The sequence below is a fragment of the Neovison vison genome, chromosome 6, assembly GCF_020171115.1.
Source record: "Neovison vison isolate M4711 chromosome 6, ASM_NN_V1, whole genome shotgun sequence".
In the NCBI taxonomy this organism is placed as follows: domain Eukaryota; kingdom Metazoa; phylum Chordata; class Mammalia; order Carnivora; family Mustelidae; genus Neogale; species Neogale vison.
The window spans coordinates 117,842,354-117,860,179 of record NC_058096.1 but is presented as its reverse complement, the minus strand read 5'-3'; the positions used below and the strand labels follow the sequence as shown (position 1 = coordinate 117,860,179).

The following is a 17,826-nucleotide window of genomic DNA, read 5'->3' as shown; positions in this document are numbered from 1 at the left end:
AAGGAGGGACTGGCTGTCTTTCTCAATTTAAAGAACACTCTCCCCGCCCCTCCCACCGCCAAGAAGGAAAAACAAAAACAAAAATAAAAAAAACAAAAACGTGAAAGAAAGCGAGAAGAGCCGGGAGCACGTGTCCAAACTACGACTCCCAGCAGCCCTCGCGCGAGCCCGCCCATCCGGAGGTGGTGCGGGTCTCCGCCCCGTGGAGCTCCGGGCTTGGGCCAGAAAGGGGCGGTGTTCTGGCCCCGCCCCTGCCCGCTCCCAGCCGTGGCCCTCCCCCAGGGTTGTGGCCACGCGCAGCGGCGGCGGTTGTTCCGCTTCCCCTCCGGCCCGGGCCGTCGCCATTGCCGAAGGCTCCCTGCCCTCCCCTGCCGGCGCCCGCGGGGCTCGGCTGCCGCTCGGCCTAGCGGTAGCAGCCGCTGCGCTCCAGCGCGGCTTGTCTTCCCGCCCCGCTTCCCCTTCCGTCCCCGTCTGCCCCGCGCCGCGCGCTTGCCCGGGGCGGCTCCGGAGCCCGCCGGGAGCTCGGACCGAGGCGCCTCGCTGGGGCGGGGACCTTTCCTCGCCTGGGGTAAGTGTGCAGACAGGCCGGGACGCGGGCCGTCGCTCTCTTCCTCCTTCCTCCTCGGCGGCCTGGCCGGCGCGAGCGGCCGGCGGCAGCCTACCTGCCGGGGGCAGCGCCGGGGCAGCCGCCACCTGCGTTCCTGGAGCCGCGGCTCCTGGGGCGGTGGCTCATTGTCTGCTCCTTAGGGCTGTTTTCTTCGGCTGTAGCCCGAAATGGGAAGCTCGCTAGGCTGGCGAAGTCTAACTCTTCCTGGACCCAGCCCTGCCCAGGGCCGTGCCGCGCCACAGGCTCTGCCCACTCTCGGTCTCCCTTCCCTCGCATTTCAGCGTCCTCCTGTTCTCAGTTTAGTGGTCGACCTCATGTCTCGGCTTTTCGTCCTCGATTTTTCCTGTCGTACGGAGTCCCTCCTTGCTACCTCTCCGGTCGCCCTAGTTTCATCGGTTAGGCATATTGTCTCTCGTCCCTGTACTCTGTTCTAAACTGCAGTGTGCGGTCTCTTCCATATTCCGCGTTAGTGGGAACGCATAGTGTTCCGAGGGTTTGAGGGCCTCACCTAATAACCGAACTTTCGGATCTTCTCGTGATTCTTGTTTGGTCTTCAGCCAGGGGGTGAATAGTTGCTTCTTTAGGTAATTTAGGCGAAGGTTGGCTTTTCACCGTGTTTGGCTTTAACCCAACGCACATAGGACGTTGCTACAGTCTTCGGTGGACTCAGCCTTTTGACTAATTCTTTAAAGATAAAGTCATCCCAGAGCTAAAGTGTGAAAAGTAATTTCTCTTGTTGGTTGGTGCGGGGCCGTATCCTCCTTGTAGCTTCATTTTAATTGGAAGTCGTGAGCGTGATTTGTTTCCTCCTTGATAAATCATGCAAACTCCCATTGATATAACTGTTTCAGTTCTACTTTACAAGTTATCTGTAGTTGTTTGTTTTCTTTTTAACCTCGAAAAGACAATCAAAATGGTTAGGCCTAAAATTAGACAACGACGAGTGGTGTTTTGGATCAAGGTTGTGCACGTCACGTTTTTTCCCCTTCTCTGTTTGACTCTTCCGCTCTTATAAGTAGGCAGGATATTGAAATTTACAAGAATTTGCTTGTGGGGTTTTGTTTTTTGTAGGATTGTCCAAAAGAATAACATTAAATAAAATTAGATTGGGGTGAAGACGTGAATAGTAATTTTTAAAGCGGGTTAGAACTTGTCAGCTTTGCCAGAAGCTCAATGGCATTTGTAAAACACACTTACACTAACTTCTAAGTCTCTTTTATGGCTGTGTGGAAACATACATGTATATACACACATATAGATACTTATGAATGGAAAGCTTTGTTCATATTCTGTTAATACAGGGTATTGATTAAGGCAATTCCTTAATCCTTAGCTTTTAAATCTATTAATTACCCGAGAACACTGATTTACATTGTGAAAAATGAATCTTAAAATGTTTTTGACTTGTAATATATGTAGGTTGTTAAGCCCAGTTTCAGGGTGTGGTGAAAGTGGTTGATCAAAATTCAGTGAATTTTACTTTCACTAAATACTCTACTTTTACCTAAGTGACTTTGTACAGAGCTTTAATACTATCATCATTTGATAGTGTCAGTTGTCAATTTGAGAGGTCTTATTGGTCAAAGGGGCCTAATGTACAGAAATGTTGGAGTGTGAAATTTGGTCTGTTGATGTCAGCCTCTCTGTCAGTTCTTCTATAAGCAGATACTTTTACCAAGGAAGAGTGATTGGATATTCCTCTTCACTTAGGAGGGGTTTGATTCCTGGTTTACCATTATTCAAAAAGAGAATTATTCTTCTGGACTTTGTGGCATTTAATACTAACCATCCAAACCCCAAAATAAGTTTGTATTTGGAGTGTATCTGCTAAACAGATGAATAGGGGTTCCCCTGGTTCTCTGATCTTTATGATAGGCAGGTTTCCAAGTAGGCATGGTTTACAGTGGTGTATATTTCTTTTTAACTATAGCTTTTTAAAGAAAAAACATAAAGGATTGCTAAGGATAAACTTTCAGTTATACTTTTTAAAAAAGAGAACTTGTTAGAATAAAGATAAAATAAGGAGGTACTTTAAAGTCATTCCTATATTTCTTCTGTCAATATTGATTATTCTGTTAATCAAGTATAATGTTTCTTTTGACTTCCTGAAATTTCTCTTTTTTCTTTTTTTTTTTTTTAAGATTTTATTTATTTATTTGACAGACAAAGATCACAAGTAGGCAGAGAGGCAGGCAGAGAGTGAGAGGAGGAAGCAGGCTCACCGAGGAGCAGAGAGCCTGATGCGGGGCTCGATCCCAGGATCCTGGGATCATGACCTGAGCTGAAGGCAGAGGCTTTAACCCACTGAGCCACCCAGGCGCCCCTCTCTCTTTTTTTAAAAAAAAGATTTTATTTATTCATTTGACAGAGATCACAAGTAGGCAAAGAGGCAGGCAGAGAGAGGGGGAAGCAGGATCGCTGCTGAGCAGAGAGCCCCATGTGGGGCTCAATCCCAGGACCCTGAGATCATGACCTGAGCGGAATGCAAAGGTCTAACCCACTGAACCTCCCAGGTGCCCCTGAAATTTCTCCTTTTTTTTTTTTTTTTTTAAAGAATTTATTTATTTATTTGACAGAGAGATCACAAGTAGGCAGAGAGGCAGGCAGGGAGAGGGGGGGAAGCAGGCTCCCCGCTGAGCAGAGAGCTTGATGATGATGCCGGGCTTGATCCCAGGACCTGGGATCATGACCTGAGCCAAAGGCACAGGCTTTAACCCACTGAGCCACCCAGGCGCCCCGAAATTTCTCCTTTTGATTAAAACTTGAAACTAGGTCTTGTTCAAGGCTAAGGCTTCAGGATTCTGATCAGTTTGTTTTCAGAAGCCCATCAAGTTAAATAGAGGGCTAATTCCAGACTAGTCAGAGGGCAGATAAATTACTTAAAAATCGGAGTTGTCCCTTGTATCCTTCTTGAACCTTGGTAGAAGCAGAAAGAGAAGGAAAAATAGCCCCCTTGCCTTGAAGAAATACTGATTGTTTTCTTCTGTAATCAGAATTTTCACTACTTTTTCATTTTAGGGTCATTAACCTATTTAAGGATAGCCATTCTGAACACTCATGTGGGATTTCAGAGTTCTAGCCTATTTATTATCTCTGAGGTACATTAGTACTTACCCTTCCATGTGTCTTGAATGGTTAGATGCTGGAGACCTGGATTTGAATCATGGTTCTTCTACCTGACCCTAGGTAAGACATGTACTCTTTCCAGGACTTGGTTGTCTTCTTCTATAGAATGGGGATTGATAGTAATAATAATATAATACAATTTTCATGGGGCTATTTAAAGCAAATGAGATATGCAGGTAAAGTACCTTGCAAATGCAGTGCTTAAGTTCTTAATAAAGGTTAGTTATTATTCCATTCTAAAATAGGTTTGGGGCACCTGGGTGGCTCAGTCGTTAGGTGTCTGCCTTCAGCTTGGTCATGATCTCAGGATCGTGGGGTCAAGCCCCGCATTGGGCTCCCTGCTCTTCAGGGAGCTTGCTTCTCCCTCTTCTAGTTCCCCTGCTTGTGTTCCCTCTGTCACTGTCTCTGTCAAATAAATAAATAAATAAATAAAAATAAAATGGGTTTTACATTTAATTGTTACTGTAGCAAATATTATGCTCCCAAACTTAGATTTAAGAATGCTTTCTGGAGGGGAGCCAAATAAATAAATAAATAAATAAATAAATAAAAATAAAATGGGTTTTACATTTAATTGTTACTGTAGCAAATATTATGCTCCCAAACTTAGATTTAAGAATGCTTTCTGGAGGGGAGCCTGGGTAGCTCGGTCGGTTAAGCGTCTGCCTTTGACTCATGTCATCATCCCGGAATGAGTCCCCTATGGGGCTCCTTGCTCACTGGGGAGTCTGTCTCTCCATCTCCCCCTCCTTGTGCATGCTCTCTCTCTCTTTCCCAAATAAATAAATAAAATCTTCAAAAAAAGAAGTATGCTTTCTGGAAGAGATTGGGATGTCAGGACCAATTTTCTGAGACCATAACTGTTAAAATATTGGGGGGGAAAAAAGCTTTGCCACTGATACAAAATACAGTTTTTTCAAATTTTAAAAAGTATGTGTATTTCTCAGAAAATTTGAAGAGTAGCGAAGATTATTAAGAGGACAAAAATCACTTTATCCTCAGCCCCCAGAAATAAGCATCATAATGGACTAGGGTTTTCCCCCTTATTTTTAAATTCCAAAAGTAGCATGTGCTTATTATAAAAGATTCAAGGCAACCCAGTTATTTAGAATAAAAAAGTAAAAATTGCTCTTTCCTCACTTTCTAGTTCCATTCCCTGGTACCACTGTTAACAATTTTGTTTTCTTTATGCAGAAATAAGCACTGTGTGGTTTTAAACAATTTTTAAAAATACAAGGTCTGGTAATTACATATTCTTTTCCATCTCAATATATACAGTTGTACTTCATCTTTTTAACGGTCATGATATAGTCCATTGTCCTTTAATTATTCATTTTTTTAAGATTTTATTTATTTGACAGAGCCGAGAGAGAGAGCCAGCGCGTGCGCTCGCATGCACACAAGCAGGGGGAGTGGCAGGCAGAGGGAGAGGGAGAAGCAGGCTCCCCCAGAGCAAGGAGTGGGATGCAGGACTGGATTGAAGGACCCTGGGATGAGCGGAAGGCAGTCACTTAACCAAGTGAGCCACCCAGGTGCCCTATTCATGGTTCTTTATGTTGCAGTAATCCCACCTTATCCACAGAGGATATTTCCAAGACCTCCAGTGGCTGCCTGAAGCTACAGATAGAGTGAAGCCTGTATAAACTGTCTTTTTTCCTTATATACATACCTGTGATAAAGTTTAGTTTATAAATTAGACCCAGTAAGAGATTAATAACAGTGACTGGTAATAAAATAGAACAGTTATAACAATATGCTATAATTAAAGTTAGGTGAATGTGATCTATCTCAGAATATCTCATTAGACTGTACTCATGTTTCTTGTGATGATGTGAGATGATAAAATGCCTACATGATGAGATGAAATGAGGTGAATGGCAGAGGCAATGTGATGTAAGGATAGGTTACCATTGACTTTCGGATGATACTTCAGTCATGGGATCCAAGGCAGTGGTTGACTGCTGGTAACTGAAATTGCAGAAAGAGAAACTGTGGTAAAAGGGGACTACTGTACAGATCTTCATCAGCTTACAAGGGGATTTTGTCCCAATAAAAACACTGTAAGTTGAAAATGGCATAAGGCGAAACATCATCATTTTGCATAGCCTGCCTTAAACGTGCTCAGAACACTTAGGTTAGACTGCTGGTGGGCAGAACTCTCTAAATAAAATAATACTTATTTTATTTTCAAGTGTTGACTGTCTCATGTACTTAATTGAGTAGTATACTGAAAGGGAAAAATAGAATGGTTTTAAGTGTATTAGTTGTTTATCCTCTTGATCACGTAGCTGACTGGGAACTGTGGCTCGCTGCCACTGCCCTGTATCACAAGACAGTATGGTACTGCATATTTCCAACCCCGGGAAAAGAGCAAAATTCAAAATACAGTTCCTACTGAGTGTGGAAACTTCACTTTCATGTCTTTGTAAGGATGAAAAACTGTAGGTCAAACCATGGTAAGTCAGGGACAGTCTTTATTCTCTCAATTTTGAGCAAGTAGAACTGGAGCTTTACTGGGCTTCAGTGTATCTTTGTGTGTAGGCATATGTGTACCAGTATTTCCATAAAAAAGTTTCTTCAGTGAGCACTTTAAGTTTTTTCCCAGGACCGTGGGATCATGACCTGAGCCAAAGGCAGAGGCTTTAACCCACTGAGCCACCCAGGCACCCCGAGCATTTTAAGTTTTGATAGATGCCAAATTACTGTCCAAAAGTCTACATCAGTCTATACTTCCTCATCACACTGTAGAAGCTCTTCATATGTCATCGGTAGTAATCCTTCACCTTCTCTTAGGAAGATCTTTCCCATTTCACCTTTATCAAAAAAACATTCTTCTTAATAATTGTTGTATTGGGGCACCTAGCTGGCTTAGTCAGAGGAGCATGTGACTCTTGACCTCAGGGTTGTGAGTTCGAGCCCCATATTGAGTGTAGAGGTTACTTAAATAAATAAACTTTATTATTATTTTTTTTAAGATTTTATTTATTTATTTGTCAGAGAGAGAGGAGCGAGAGTGAGCACAGGCAGACAGAGTGGCAGGCAGAGGCAGAGGGAGAAGCAGGCTCCCTGCCAAGCAAGGAGCCCGATGTGGGACTCAATCCCAGGACGCTGGGATCATGACCTGAGCCGAAGGCAGCTGCTTAACCAACTGAGCCACCCAGGCGTCCCTAAATAAAACTTTAAATAGATAAATAAAAATTTAAAAGCTTTAAATAAAACTTCAAAAAATTTAAACATATTGATAGTAGAGGTTACTTAAATAAATGAAACTTTGCATTTTATTTTTTTTAAGATTATTTATTTATTTGACAGAGATCACAGGTAGGCAGAGAGGCAGGCAGAGAGAGAGAGAGGAACAGATGCAGGCTCTCTGCTGAGCAGAGAGCCCGATGTGGGGCTCAATTCCAGGACCCTGGGATCATGACTGGAGCCAAAGGCAGAGGCTTTAACCCTCTGAGCCACCCAGGCACCCCAACAATTGTATTTTAATCTTTTTTTCCTAATATTTTATTTATTTATTTATTTGACAGATCACAAGTAGGCAGAGAGGCAGGCAGAGAGAGAGGAGGAAGCAGGCTCCCCGCTGAGCAAAGAGCCCGACACAGGGATTGATCCCAGAACCCTTGGGATCATGACCCGAGCCAAAGGCAGAGGCCCCAACCCACTGAGCCACCCAGGCACCCCTTGTATTTTAATCTTAATCCTTCTGAAATATGGGGGCTCCTGGGTGGCTCGGTCGGTTAAGTGCCTCTGCCTTCCACAGTCTACTTGTGCTCTCTATTTCTCTGTCAGATAAATAAATAAAATCTTAAAAAAAAAATCCTTCTGAAATATGTGTGGGGGCAAGTAAGAGTTTTAACAATATAAAATAGCTTGGCTACTGAAATGAAATACGGGTATAGAAAAAGTTTCAGGAGTTGTAGGTTGCTGCGAAAATAAATTGATTATAGACAGGGAATAATATTGTAATGGTTTCATTGTAAGCTCACATCTGAAAACAAACAAACAAAAACGCCCCCTTAACCCTTCTTTTTTCCTTTTTTTTTTTTTAAATTTTTATTTATTTATTGACAGAGAGACAGAGCATAAGCAGGGGGAGAGACAGAGGGAGCAGGAGGAGCAGGCTCCGCACTGAGCAGGGAGCCCAGCGTGAGGCTCTATCCCAGGACCCTGGGATCATGACCCCAACCGAAGGCAGACACTTAACTGACAGACAGAGTCACACAAGTGCCCCTTGATCCCTGTTTCTTGTCATCTACTGATTTCATCCTCATCCTTCAAATTTCCACCGTTGAGTGTACTTTTTGGGAGTCTTTCTTGATCTCTACTATGATATAAATATTCTTCTTACATATTTTCTTAACATGTTTTAATACACAATCCTTATTTGCGGTATACAGAAAGCATGAATTATTTATCTGGAAATGAGTTATTTCTCAGTTTTTGCCAGTTGAAACTAATCAGACAGGGAGATGTAAGGAAGAACTCTTTAATGTTGGTTAAAAGTGATACACACACATATGCACGCAGAGCACTTTTAACTCATTACTGAGTTCTTCCTCAGTATTCCAGTATTTACATTGGTGATATTTTTTTCAGGTAAATGCTTAATAGGTTCTGGGAAGCTACAAAGTTTTATTTTTGCCTTGCATTTATTTCATCAGAAAAGGTATATTTTAGGACACCTGCATGGCTCAATTGGTTAAGGATCCAACTCTTCGTCTTAGCTCAGGTCTTGATATTCGGATCCTGAGTTCAAGCCTCACATTGGGCTCCACACAGGACGGAGAGTGGGAGAGCAAGGTGAATTTTTTTTTTTTAATCTGTCTTTTTTTTTTTTTTTTTTTAGGATTTTATTTATTTGTCAGAGAGAGGGAGAGAGAGCGAGCATAGGCAGGCAGAATGGCAGGCAGAGGCAGAGGGAGAAGCAGGCTCCCTGCCGAGCAAGGAGCCCGATGTGGGATTCGATCCCAGGACGCTGGGATCATGACCTGAGCTGAAGGCAGCTGCTTAACCAACTGAGCCACCCAGGCGTCACAATTTTTTTTTTTTTAAGATTTTATTTATTTATTTCACAGACAGAGATCACAAGTAAGCAGAAAGGCAGGCAGAGAGAGGGGGGAAGCAGGCTCCCTACCGAGCAGAGAGCCCAATGTGGGGCTCGATCCCAGGACCCTGGGATCATAACCTGAGCCAAAGGCAGAGGCTTTAACCCTCTGAGCCATCCAGGTGCCCTGCAAGGTGAATTTTAAGATACATTCTCAGCTTTTAAGTTTTTAATTACTGGGTTTATTTTATTTTTTTTTTTAGTTTAGTTTGTGATTTATAGGCTTAAAAGTGAAACAGAATTATTGTATAATAAACATGAGCAGCAAGAGGTGGGTAAAGCATTTAAACAAAATTTCAGGTGCTCTAAAGTGCAAAGTATTAAAGAAGGAGAAGGTACATTGGCACAAAAAATAGTGGAAATAGAACTAGATGTTTGATAAGGTGTCTCTATTGTAAATTCTTCCTGAACTTTTTTCACCTTCCTGACTAAATACTTGAAAAGAATAAAGTTGCCTTTTTTTTTTTCTTAATTCCCATATTCCGGGGTGCCTGGGTGTCTCAGTGGGTTAAAGACTCTGCCTTCAGCTCGGGTCATGATCCCAGGGTCCTGGGATCCAGCCCCGCATTGGGCTGTCTGCTCCGTGGGGAGCCTGCTTCCTCTTCTCTATCTCTCTGCCTACTTGTGATCTCTGTCTGTTAAATAAATAAAAAATAAAAATCTTTTAAAAAAATATATATTTAAAAAATCCCATATTCCATTATGTATGATAACTACTATTGATATTCTGGTATGTTCCTGCCAGTACTTTTTCTTCTTTTATATATGTGTGTACATACTTTGCTTTTATAAAATTAGAATCCTGTTCTGTATAATTTGTTACCGTGCTAGATCTTGAAAGTGTCCCTTTGTTCTTAAAGATTCTCTTAAAATCATCTTTTAATGTTTGCCTGACATTCCATTGTACAGCTGTGCCTTATTTGCTCTTTTCCTATTGCTGAATGTGTAACTTATTTTCAATATTTTATATTGATATATACTGATATATCAATATATTGATATCAATTTTAATTTCAATTGATAATATCAATTATATTTATATGTATTGATATATATTTATATTGATATGTATATAAATATATATATTTTATTAAAATGTTACAATAAATGGTTTTCTAGTCATCCCTGATTATTTTAGAATATTTTCCTAGAAGTGGAGTTGCTGAATGAAAAGGTATAAGCATGTAACAGTCTTAAGTTATCCTTCAGAGAAGTTTGCTGTGTGTCATCACAAGCAGTGTTTATCACATTTGATTGCTGTCCTCAATGAAGCAGCCATCATTTTAAATGACATTAATAAAATCTGCTTATTAGGAAAATAAAAATACAGTTTAATTTGCCTTTCTCGTTTAAATTGTAATTTTGTTTTAATTTGATTTACTTCTGATAAGTACACAGATGTAATTAGATATTTGTGTCTAATATTTTTATTATTTTACTGGTCTTCAATAAAATTTTGCTTACTTTTGTTTTCAGGGTTCATTGTCTTGTCTGAAAATATTATAGTAACCTTTCCTTCCTTTCCAATAGTCACAATATTGATTTCTGTTTTAGGGCTTTATTACATTGGCCAGAATTTCTAAGTCATGGTTCAATAAGAGAGGTGATAATTGTCTTAGAGTATCTCTGATATTTTTACAATTAAGAATGATGGCAGTTGTTGGTTTTAGAGAGAGAGATTTTTTTTTTTTAAGATTATTTATTTATTTGACAGAGATCACAAGTAGGCAGAGAGGCAGGCAGAGAGAGAGAGAGGAAGGGAAGCAGGCTCCCTACTCAGCAGAGAGCCCGATGCTGGGCTTGATCCCAGAACCCTGAGATCCTGACCTGAGCCGAAGGCAGAGGCTTGAACCCACCCACTGAGCCACCCAGGAGCACCAGAGATTCTTTAGGGAGAGATTCTGTTCTGACTTTACAAAAAATAAGAAAGGCTTCTGAATTTTAACAAATGTTTTTGTAATACTTCTTTAGGTGATGCTAATAAGGTTTTTCTTCTTTTAACTACTAATAAGGACATATATTAATAAATTTGCTAATAGCCAAAGGCACGTATTATGAGGAACCAGAATCCCACTCCTATTAGTCAAGTGTACAGAAGTTATCAAAAGAATAGAAAAAAAAAAACCTTAGAAATTTAGTTTAATAGGAGTATACAGGCCATGTGGTATCTTCTGTAGTTCTGTAAAATCTTGAGGAATCCTTATTTTTTTGAGTCAGTTTTGATCATTTGTATTTTTCCGGATTATATATATTTTTTGATTTTTAAATTTGTTATTGTATGAATATATGTAATATTTTACCTTAAAGTCTGTGGTGTTTATTTCCATCTTTTACTAGTGATTTTGTTAATTTTTCATGATTTGCCAAGTGTTCATCTATTTAGTTCTTAATAACCAGCTTTCAGATTTATCCTGTTGGTTTCCTGTTTTCTGATTCCCTGATTTCTGCTTTTCTCTTGATGATTAGGGATCTGATCAGTCATCTAAAATAGCTTCCACCTACCCCACTTGGTCTCTGACTTCTTGCCCTTCTGTGTCTGTCTGTATAGCAGTTTTCCTCTGAAGTCATTTGGCTTTGTTCATTTTCTTGTTTCTCTATTTCTTTGCTGCTATTCTATTTAGAACTTAGAACACATGGGCATGCAGTAAGTATATGTTGGTTGAATGTCAGTTTCTTTTATTTCTAATGATTTTTAATTTTTTAATTAATAGACTTTATTTTATGTGGCAATTTTAGGTTCACAGCAAAATTGAGTAAAAAGTACAGAGTTCCTATATATCCCAAGCTCTCCCTTACTCCCTTTACCCCCACCATCAACATCTCACCATGTGTGATACTTTTTTAAAAATTGATAAACCCAACATTGACACATCTATTATCAACCAAGGCCCATAGTTTAGAGTTCACTCTTGATATTATACATTTAACGAGTGTGAACAAATGGTGGATGTTGACATGTATCCATCATTATAGTGTCATACATAACAGTTTCCCAGCCTTAAACATCTCCTGTGTTCCTCCCTTTTCTCTAATTCCTGGCAGCAACTAGTGCTTTTACTGTCTCCTTAATATTGCCTTTTCCAGAATGTCCTATAATTGGATCATACACTATATAACCTTTTCAGCTTGCAGTATGCATTTAAGTTTCCTTCACGTCTTTTTTTTTTTTTAATATTATTTATTTATTTATTTGACAGAGAGAGATCACAAATAGGCAGAGAGACAGGCAGAGAGAGAGAGGAGGAAGCAGGCTCCCTGTCAAGCAGAGAGCCCGATGCGGGGCTCGATCCCAGGACCCTGAGATCATGACCTGAGCCGAAGGCAGAGGCTTAACCCACTGAGCCACCCAGGCGCCCTCCTTCACGTCTTTTGATGACTTGATAGCTCATTCCTTTTTAGCAATGAATTTTATTCCATTGACTGGATGTACTGCAGTTAGTTCATTCACCTACTGAAGGACATCTTCATAGCTTTCACATTTGTCAGTTATGAATATAGTTGCTGTAGACATCTGTGCTTCATTTTTGTATGGATATAAGTTTTCAGCCGATTTGAGTAAATACCAAGGAGCATAATTGCTGGATGGTATGGTAAGAGTATATTTAGTTTTGTAGGAAATCTCTAAACTGTCTGAATTTCAAAGTGGCTTTACCGTTTTGCTTTCCCACCAACCATGGGTGAGAGTGTTCGTGTTGCTCAGCATCCTCACGAGCATTTGATGTTTATAGTGTTTTGAATTTTAGCTGTTCTGATAGATATGTAGTGGTATCTCATTTTTTTGATTTGCAGTACTCTAATGACTGATGTTGAGCATCAGTACTAATGATGCATGCTGCTTTTCCATCTGTGTATCACTTTTGGTGAGGTATCTCTTCAGAAGTTATGCACATTTTTAAATTGGATTGTTAATTTTTCTATTGCTGAGTTTTAAGAGTTCTTTGTATATTTTGGGTAACTGTCCTTTATATATGATATTTCTTTTGCAGGTGTTTTTTCCCCAGTCTGTGACTTGTTTCTCATTCTCCCAACTCTAATGATTTTTGTCATGTATTTCGATGCAGTATTATTTGATGTATATGTAAGTTATCTACTGCTAAAGGTCTCATTATGAATTATACTTAATAAAAATAATCATCATACTTTCTGAATCTTGTATTTTACTTAAATTCCTGTCTGTACTAAATGTCTTTGTTCAGTAAATTATCCAACTTTGTCTTTCCATACCATTTTGTTTTAGTTGTGCCTTTTTAAAATTACATGTAGGTTTTTTTTTTTTTAAGATTTTATTTATTTATTTATTTATTTATTTATTTGAGAGAGTACACTTGGGAGAATGCACTTGAGCAAGCAGGGGAAGCTCAAGCAGACCCCACACTGAATGTGGAATCCAATGTGGAGCTTAATCCCATGACCCTGAGATCATGACCTGAGCCAGAACCAGAGTCGAATGCCTAACTGATTGAGCCACCCACACACCCCTGTAGTTTATTTTTGTTTTAATTCAAAATGAATGCTTAAAACATTTGTTTATTGTCAAGATGAATTCTGTTGGGTGTGTTTCTATCATTTTACTTAATGTTTTCTGTTTTTTAATGATTCCTTGTGCATCTTTAATTTTAAAATATACATAAGATAAAAATTACCATCTTCATCATTTTTACATAATAATTCTTTAGCATTAAGTACAGGTACATTGTTGTATACCCATCACAACCACTTTTTCATCTTCCCCAACTGAACCTGTATACTTATTAAAAACTAACTTTCCATTCTTCCTTATTCCCAATATCTGGTAACCTATCTCTGATCTTCTTTATGTGTCTTAGAATTTTGCCTGTTCTAGATGAGTCGTGTAAGTGGATCATACAATATTTGCCCTTTTGCCTTTGGTTTGTTTCACATAGCACATGATGTTTTCATCTTGGTATATTTTATGAATTGTATGTATTAGTACTTCATTCTTTTTTTTTTTAAGATTTTATTTATTTATTTGACAAAGAGAGAGATCACAAGTAGACAGAGAGGCAGGCAGAGAGAGAGGGAAGCAGGCTCCCCACTGAGCGGAGCCCGATGTGGGGCTCGATCCCAGGATCCTGAGATCACGACCTGAGCCGAAGGTAGAGGCTTAACCCGCTGAGCCACCCAGGTGCCCCTAGTACTTCATTCTTTTTTAAGGCTGAATAAGAATACTCCATTGTGTGTGTGTATATATATGTTTGATCCTTGAACAATGTGGGGATTAGGGGTGTCAGCGCCTGCACACACAGTCCAACTGTGACTACTCTCCCCAACCCTTAACTACTGATAGCCTACTGTTTTGTTTGTTTGTTTTTTTTTTTTCAAAGATTTCATTTATTTAACAGAGAGAGAAATCACAAGTAGGCAGAGAGGCAGGCAGAGAGAGAAGGGAAGGCAGGCTCCCTGCTGAGCATTGAGCCCCTGATGTGGGGCTCCATCCCAGGACGCTGGGATCATGACCTTAGCTGGAGGCAGAGGCTTAACCCACTGAGCCACCCAGGCACCCCTGATAGCATACTGTTGACCAGAAGCCTTACCAATAAGATGAACAATTATTAACACATAATTTGCATGTTATATATGTTATAGATTGTAGTCTTATGATAAAACAACATGTTACTCAGAAATCATAAGATATTATGTAGTACTATATCAAAAAACTGGCATACAGTGCACAGTTCAAACCTGTGGTGTTCACAGGTCAGCTGTATATCACATTTTGTTTATCCAGTTATCTGTTGGTGTTTTCTAGTTTTTGCAAATTATGTTTCTTGCTTTTATCTCACTTATTTGGAATTTATACATTTATCTTGTTTTTAAGTCCACTGATTTATAGTTTAAATGAATTCAAGTATAAATCTAAATTAGAAAAAATTAATTTTTCTGGTTTGTCAGTCTGAAATAAAACTATACTTTGACTACCCCTAAATTAGAAGACTAAGGGCGCCTGGTGGCTCAGTGGGTGAAAGCCTCTGCCTTCGACTCAGGTCATGATTTCAGGTCCTGGGATCAAGCCCCATATCCGGCTCTCTGCATGGCAGGGAGCCTGTTTCCCCCTCTCTCTCTCTCTGCCTACCTCTCTGCCTACTTGTGATCTCTGTCCGTCAAATAAATAAATAAAATCTTTAAAAAAAAAAAAAAAAAGACTAGCTTCTCCTCTTAATCCACCTTCACTTTATCTGCTTTTCCTCTCCATGGTGAACTTGGAACTTTATATTATTCATATATTTTTTACCTATTTCATGTTTTCAACTTCTTTCATCTTGTTAATTACATTCAGTGTTAACACAAATTATTTAAATTATATTTAGATGGTATTGGTGCTCATTGCAGTTTTACTTGGGCTTACATTTAAGGTGATTCATTCATTTAAGTTTGTCAACAAGCATTTTCAGCTAATTTTTGTTTAATTTATTAGAGAGAGAGTGTACAAGCAGAGGGAGGAGTGGAGGTAGGGAGAGAGAATCATCAAACAGGTGCCCCTTTTTTTCTTTTTCCTTTTTTTCTTTTGATTGAAATATTTTGACAGATCATGTCTTTTATACATGTTCCTTAATATTGCCTGATACGTTAGCTCCTTAACAGTCCATGTACTTGGTTCTTTTTTCATTTCCAGAAATATTTTTGGTTATTTTGTTTCAGTTTTCTTTCTTGAAAATACTTAACAGTAATTAGGTTGGCTTGTCATTTCTGTCCCTTATGTGAGCTTCTCAAATATTTGTCTTGTCACTCCTTTGATTTTCCTTTATCTCTTCCAATGTAGGCTTTATTTCTGCTATTGAAATTTTAGCTTCTTTATATCCTTTAAAAACTTGTGCCACTCCCTTTCCTTAAATTACTTTCATATTACCTTTGGTTTTTCTCTCCATATATGCCTGTTTCCTAGTTTGCCAGACTGTTTAGAAATTAATTCTGTGTCTTGAGGTGATTCATCATTTAAGTCAGACTGCTTTATGTGATGGGTATTATCTTTTCTTGTGTTACATTAATTTTTGTTGGAATCAACAAAAATTGTTGAATATTTTTTCTGCTTCTTTATCTTTGAATTGTAATTGTTACACATTATCTGATGTATATTTGTTAGAGGCGTTCATGGGTTACCCTTGCCATAGTTAGCTGGGTTTCTGGATGATACCTCTTAGGTGTATTGCCGAAGAATACATAGCTCCTAGCCCGAGTTCCGGTGATTAATAGACATTCATCTGACATAGTAGTTCTGGTGGGATCTTATCCTAGCCTGGTTTCTGACTTGTGCCATGAGGGCTCTTCCTGATTCTAGCCTTACATCCACAGAACAGCACTTTGCTTATATGATTACACCTCTCAGGAAGCCATGTGCTAGTCCATGTTTCTCTGTGCTTATGTAGCTCCACGTGAACCTTACAGACACATGGGCACATAGACACTTGTTTTTTTTTGTTTGTTTGTTTTTTGTTTTGTTTGTTTGTTTGTTTGTTTGATTTGGAACTTGCATGGTAAAATCCCTGTATGTAGAAAGATCAGAGGGGAAAATAAGGATCTCTGGTTGCCAGAAAACCCCCCCTCTGCATAGCAAGAAACAGCTTAGCAAGGGCGGGAGACTAGTTCAGTTCTTTGAGGCTGACTAGGTCTTTAAATAAAAGGATGGCTAGTAGAGAGGGACAACATGTCTTCATATCTTCTTTTAGGCACATGGTTGAACTTAGTTTTATGAGGCAGAGCATGTCTGGGTCATGAATCTTAGTTAAGATTGACCTTATTGTTGTGGATATCCTTCAGAGATCTGATATAAATTGTTTTCGTGGAAATTTGTGATAGACCACGTGGGTGACTTCTGGTTTGATACCATTGTTTTATGAGAATAAGCCAGCTCCAGTTTTTGTTTAACCTAGATAACACTGCAGGAATCATGTAATCTGTCTGCTGTTAACCATTTTTTAGTCAAAGATCTTATTTTTAGATTATCACTGTGATAGTAGGAAATGTTACCTTGTTTCAGTTCGCATCTCTTCTGAAGTTGAACACATTTCATAAATCTACTGCCCCCCACCCTTTTTCATTTTTGAATTGCCATTTGGGTTTTGTGACCAAAGCCACCTTTTTTTTTTTAAACGGTTGTTCTTTACTTCCCCATTCCCTACCTTACAGTCATTTTGAAGCATTTCTGAGTCTTGTCCCTTTTTTCATGCTTGGTCATTGTTTCACTTTTTCACTGTGGAGATTGGGTGAAGGCCAGGGGGAAAAAGAAAAAAAAAAAGGATCACATTTAGATTACTACGTCTCTTTACATACCCTGCTTCCTCTCTATATAGAGACCTTCCTCTCTTTCCTTGCCTGGTAAATTCCTTCTCATCCTTCAAAAGCCGAGTCTGATTTCTTGGCCTAATAACTCATATAAATGGGAGCTGTGGTTCCTCTTTTCCATTGTATTCCACACATCCCTATCAGCTCTTAACCTTATTTCAGAGTAGTTGTCTGTTATTTTCCCACTGACGCCAGCTCAAAGGCGACACTTAATCATAGTTATCTTTGATCTCTAGCATCTGACACACTGTAGGCACAAAATAAATATTTGACTGACTTAGGAGAGACTAAGGTTTTTTCCTTCAACTGTGTCATTTCCCTGCTTCTAGTGTGCAAATAGAAAAAACAGATCTTTCTGGGAAGTGGAGTTACAAATATTTTTTTTGTTTAGATTTTATTCTGGTCTGGATTTTTTGTTTTTGTTTCTGTAATGATCGGGCACTACTTTTGAGAATAGGAAATACTCAGAACCAACCTCTTAAACTTCCAGGTGCTCCCTGTTGCCCAGCACCTGTGACTTTTTGTCCTCCCCCTCAATCTGATTTTTCAGTACTTTTGAAAAGTCTGCCATATGCCCTCTTGTCTTCTTGCTGTCTCATGAACTAGATCATACTTGTTCCTACTCATTCCTGTTGTCCAGAATCCCACCTTCTAGATGGGAATGTGCTCTGTTGTAAATTGAGAT

The 17,826-nt window shown here is 39.4% G+C and overlaps 1 protein-coding gene across 1 annotated transcript in view; it reads left to right on the top strand.

The window, feature by feature from the left end:
* The first annotated feature begins 345 nt into the window (after positions 1 to 345).
* Positions 346 to 17,826, top strand: part of PAK2 (p21 (RAC1) activated kinase 2) — a 95,241-nt gene continuing 77,760 nt past the window's right edge. Inside the window, exon 1 of the mRNA XM_044252086.1 lies at positions 346 to 568. The gene's annotated coding sequence lies outside the window, so the exon portion shown is untranslated. The remainder of the gene's footprint in view (positions 569 to 17,826) is intronic.